The sequence below is a fragment of the Eptesicus fuscus genome, chromosome 19, assembly GCF_027574615.1.
Source record: "Eptesicus fuscus isolate TK198812 chromosome 19, DD_ASM_mEF_20220401, whole genome shotgun sequence".
Classification (NCBI taxonomy): domain Eukaryota; kingdom Metazoa; phylum Chordata; class Mammalia; order Chiroptera; family Vespertilionidae; genus Eptesicus; species Eptesicus fuscus.
This window is the reverse complement of record NC_072491.1, coordinates 45,439,484-45,445,483: the sequence shown is the minus strand read 5'-3', so window position 1 is coordinate 45,445,483 and position 6,000 is coordinate 45,439,484.

The window sequence follows — 6,000 nt, the reverse complement described above, 5'->3', positions numbered from 1 at the left end:
TCTAAAAATCAAGTGAATTAAAAATCTGATGAACAGAATAAACTGGTGAATATAATAGAATCAGGGGCATAGAAAGGGAGTGGACTGACAATTCTCAGGGGGAAAGGGGTGTGGGGGGTGCGGGAAGAGACTGGACAAAAATCGTACACCTATGGATGAGGACAGTGGGGGGGAGGTAAGGGCAGAGGGTGGGGTGGGAACCGGGTGAAGGGGAGCTATGGGGGGAAAAAAGAGGAACAATTGTAATAATCTGAACAATAAAGATACATTAAATTAAAAAAAAAGTACTTTATCAATAATTGTGGCGGTGGAGAATAGATCCAGTATTTGGAGACCAGTTAGGATACTGTTCTATTCTAGGTGGGAGATGATTGTTTGGATCAAAATAATGTCAGTGAAATGGAAAGTGAACCTGAGTGAGGATTGTTTTGGCTTTGGAGCAGGAGGAAGTAGATCTGGAGAAATTGTAAGAAGGCCCTCCAGGTTTCTGGCTTGAGTGGCTAGGTGAGTGATAATAATGCTGTCCAGAAAATAGAAAACACTGAAAAAGGAGTGAGAAAGAGGTGTAAAAAAAAAGGGGGGGGGGACTTTTCCTTATTTATCATCTCAAGTACCCTGAGAGGTAGATATTGCTTTCTAGGTTTTAAAAGAAAGTCTAAAAAATAATACAAACAGAGCCACTTTAAAATGGAGTCAGAGTTGCTATCCCAGAGGAACTGCCTTGCATGCCTTATTCCTCAAACCTTTAGAATGCTAAAAGTCGGCGAAATAACCTTTGGACTGGGCCTAAAGCAGCATTGCATTCCAAACAACTATTTGCAAAAATAACAGGAAAACAGACATAAAAAGACACATAATAACCTGATAAGGTTATTAATGAAAATAAAGAGAGCTAATCTATATTAAAGATATAGCACAGTACCTCCACCATGGTAAGCACTCACAAATGGTGAGCTATAATCAGCATCCTTATTATTCTTATCTATAAACTGGAGATAACAAAAGCTACTTTGGAAGCCTAAGAGGATTAAAGGAGATGAAGTATGCAAAGTACTTAGCACAGTGTCTTCCGTGTGGTGAATACTAAATGATTAGCTATTACTATGAAATTGATAAGCAGACCTAAGCATTTAACTTTATAGCAACCTGGGAGTGATGGAGGGATAAATTGTTTTGCTCACATTTATGAAATAAGATAGATTAAATTCCATTTTATTTTGTTTTAATAATATACCACATTTCCTTTTCCCATTCATCAGTTGATGAATACTTAGGTTATTTTCATATCTTGCTATTGTGAATAATGCTGCAGGGAATATTGGAGTGCAGATAGTTCTTTGAGATACCAAAAATATGGTAGTTTTATTTTTTAATTTTTTGAGGAATCTCCATACCATTTTCCATAATGGCTATACCAATTCACATCCCCACCAGCAGTGTACAAGGGTTCCCTTTTCTCCACACCCTTGTCAACATTTCTTAGCTCTTGTCTTTTTGGTACTTGCCATCCTAACAGGTATCTTATGACTTTGATTTGCATTTCCTTGATGATTAGTGGCACTGAGTGCCTTTTCATATACCTGTTGGTCATCTGAGTGTCTTCTTTGGGAAAATGTCTCTTCAGGTCTTCTGACCATTTTTAATCCAGTTATTTGTTTTTCCACTATTGAGTTGTAAGAGTTCTGGTGAAACTTACCTTATGTATTTTGGTTATTAACCCTTATCAGATATATAGTTTGCATATACTTTCTCTCATTCCGAAGGTTGCTTTTTCATTCTGTTGATGGTTTCTTTTGCCATGCAGAAGCTCTTTAGTTTGATATAGTCCAACTGCTTAACTTTTGCTTTTGTTGCCTGTGCTTTTGGTGTCGTATTCAAAAAATCATTACCAAGACCAACGTAAAAAAGCTTACCCCTTAGTTTTCTTCTAAGAATTTTATGAATTCAGGTCTTACATTTAAGTCTTTAATCCATTTTGAGTTGATTTTTGTGTGTGGTGTAAGGTAAGGGCCCAATTTCATTCTTTTGAATGTGGTGGTTATCCAGTTTTCCCAACACCATTTATTGAAAATACTATCCTTTCCCCATTGTGTAGTCTTGGCATCCTTGTCAAACATTCATTGACTGTACATGCATGGGCTTTTCTTCTGGGCTCTTTATTCTGTTCAAATGTTTTATGCTAGCACCATACAGTTTTGATTACTATAGCTTTGTAATATAGTTTAAAATCAGAACATGTGATGACTCCAGTTTTGCTCTTGCTCAAGATTGCTTTGGCTATTCAGAGTCTTTTGTGGTTCCATATGAATTTTGAGATTTTTTTTCTATTTCGGTGGAAAATGCCATTGGGATTTTGATAGGGGTTGCATTAAATCTAGAGATGTCATTGGGGAGTATGGACATTTTAATTATATAAATTCTTCCAATCTATGAACATGGTGTATCTTTTTACTTATTTTGTGTCTTGTTCAGTTTCTTTCATCACTGTTTTATAGTTTTCACTACATATATCTTCCATCTCCTTGGTAAAATTTATCCTAAGTATTTTATTGTTTTTTATGCTATTATAAATGGGATTACTTTCTTAAGTTTTTTCAGACAGTTCATTGTGTATAGAAAAGTAACTGCTTTTTGTATACTGATTTTGTATCTTGCAATTTTACAGAATTTATTTATTCTAATAGTTTTTTTGGTGGAGTCTTTAGGATTTTCTAAACATAAAATCATATAATCTGCAAACAGACAACTTACCTTCGTTCTTTCTGATTTGGATGCCTTTTATTTCTTTCTCTTGCCTAATTACTCTAACACTTCCAGTACTATGTTGAATAGAAGTGGTTAGAGTGGGCAATCTTGTCTTATTCCTGATCTTAAAGGAAAAACTTTCAGCTTTCCACTGTTGGGTATGATGTTAGCTGTGGATTTGTCATATATGGCCTTTTTTTTTATGTTGAGGTATAGTTCTACACTCAATTTATTGAGGATATTTTTTAATCATTAAAGGATGTTAAATTTTGTCAAATTCTTTGTTTCTAATGAGACTATCATATGGTTTATGATAATGTTAATATGGTGTATCATGTTTATTGATTTGCCTATGTTGAACCACTTTTGATTCCCAAGGATAAATCTCACTTGATCATGGTGTATGATGCTTTTAATGGGTTGCTGAATTTGGTTTGCTAGTATTTGCTGAGGGTTTTTGCATCTATGTTCATCAAGGATATTGGCCTGTAATTTTCTTTCTTGAAGTGTCCTTATCTTGCTTTGATATGAGTTTAATGCTGGCCAGTAAAATGAAGTTGGAAGTGTTCTCTCATCATTTCTAAATAATAACTCCCCAACTCTGTCTGATTCCAAAGCTAGTAAGTGCTTTTGGCAATTGCTTAACACAGGTCTCAACACTGGTAATAAAAATGGTACCATCGTTTAGGTATTATTATTGTCTGAATTTTTCCAAGAAGGAAATTGAGAAAAGAAGGCTCAGGAGGTTAATTGGTCTAAAAATATGGAGCTGATAAAGGGTAGTGTCAAGACTTCAGCCCAGGTTACTCTGACTCTTATACCTCTGTTCTTAACCTTTATTTACATGATGGATACAATATTGGGTTACGTTTTCTCAATTTAAAAAAAATATTTTTATTGATTTCAGAGAGGAAAGGTGAGGGAGAGAGAGATAGAAACATCAATGCTGGGAGAGAATTATTGATTGGCTGGCTCCTGCACACCCCCTACTGGGGGTTGAGCCTGCAACCCGGGCATGTGCCCTTGACTGGACTTGAACCCGGGACCCTTCAGTCCACAGGCCAACACTCTATCCACTGAGCTTAACCAGCTAGGGTGGCTTCTCAATTTTAATAGGATTTTTCAGTCCCTGGATCTTTTCCTTAACAATCATATGTTTTTTTATCTTGCTAGTACCTGGGACAAAATTAGATAGTATTATGATGACAGTTCATTAAGGTTACTGTTCTTTTTTGTCTTTCAAATAGCAGTATATCATAAAATCAAATATTGATGAGCAGAATTGTGGTTACCAGGGGGCTGGGGGAAAGAATTAGGAGAGTTGTTCAATGGTATAAAGTTATCCTATATAATAAAAGGCTAATATGCAAATTGTCCCCTTGGGAATTTGACTGACCAGGAGTTCGACTGCTCGGAGTTCGACTGCTCACTATGACGTGCGCTGACCACCAGGGGGCGGCACAGAATGAAGGAAGGCCCCAGCTGGCAGCTGGAAGGCCCCAATTGGCCCTGATTGCTGGCCAGGCCTAGAGACCCTATCCGTGCACGAATTTTGTGCACCAGGCCTCTAGTAGTTATATAAGATGAGTAAGTTCCAGAGATCTGTTGAACAATATAGCACCTGTAATTAACAATAAAGTATTGTGTGCTTAAAATTTGTTAAGAAGGTAGATCTCATGTTACCGGTAAATGTTATCACCAAAACAAAAACCAAAGGGACACAAGGAAACTTTGAGAAGTGATGGATATATTTTTTACATTGATTTTGGTGTTGGTATCACAAATGTATACATATGTCCGAACTTACAAATGATTAATTATGTGCAATTTTTTTTGTATGTCAATTAAACCTCAATAAAAAGGAAAAACATTGACTGGCTTCTTAATTTAAAAATTCAACAAATGTATTAAGTATGTGTATGTGCAGGATACTATGCTAGCTGCTAAGGGAAAACAAAGATGAATGAGGCAGGGAAGCTTCCTTCAAATTGCTTATAATTGGGGCACCCTATGTGCTAGAACACAAGGAGAAGGTTTAGAAAAAGAGCTCAGATCTTCATGGATAGGAGAAGACATTTGAACTGGGCCCTGAATAATGGGAAAGACTGGTCATGCAGAGAACATGAGGATGAAGGTGTACCAAGCAAAGGTGACGATGTGAACACAGGTGTGAAGAGTGGAAATCTTGAGGAGCACTTAGGGAGTCAGGTTTCTCTCAAGAAGGGGGAAGTAATAAGAGATGTGGCTGGAAAAGCAGTTTCTAATAATACCATGAAGTTCATTAACTACTAAGGAGAGCTATTGGAGATAAGAGTTTAGAGGCATGGAGAGGTAACAGTTACTCCATAGTGACAGCCAACAAATCCTGATGGCTTTAACTCTGTCAGGCTCAGCGGGATGGAAGGAGGAAATAAAAATTATAAACATTTAATGGACAGAATGTATAGCATTTGGCAAGGACAAGATGGAAGTAAAAGAGGAGGTCAGAGATGGTTCAAACTTTGATTTTCAGTTAGGAAGGTATACAAAGGAAATACAGCAAGAGGAATGGGTGTCAAAAGCAAGATGATATTTTGGGGACAGGTTAAGAAATAACAGCCAGAAACCATTTTATTAATTAAAAGCACAAAATTATGTTCTAAATCCTACAACTGTGCACGAACATGGGTAATACATGTGGAACCAAAGCAGCAGTATGCAGAGCATATTAAAACACAATTCATATGAAGCAACACCTCTGATGCTGGAGGCTAATTCCAGCATGTCATAAATGCAAGAAGTTCATCAAAAGGTTGGTGGACCTTGAGGCTTCAGCAGGGCTGAAGATACATATTATTGCCTGTTGGAATGGCAGAAGGCATTTCCTGCTGCTGGCCAAACAACTGAACAGCCGAAGGCAGTTCCCCCAAAACCGACAATGCCTCTGTATACTAAACCTTAGCCTTTGGTATGTATATATGCTTTGCCTTAGGGCAATTTGTGTTAATAAAGAGCGAAGGGTCCGAAGATTCAGGAGAACTTGGTTCCTACAGCTAAGCTCCTCTGGCTCCCCCATGGATTACAAATTTATATTATCTTTCTAGTCTCTTTATTAATTTACGCCGTAGCACCTTCTCCAGATTCCTGAACCCTTCCAGATGCCGAGAAACACCCACTGACATTACTCTGATATATCTAAACCAAGTGACTTTAACTAAACATTTGAATAACAACAGTTGGCTGTCTTTTAAATTTCATCTCCCACTCATCTTAACT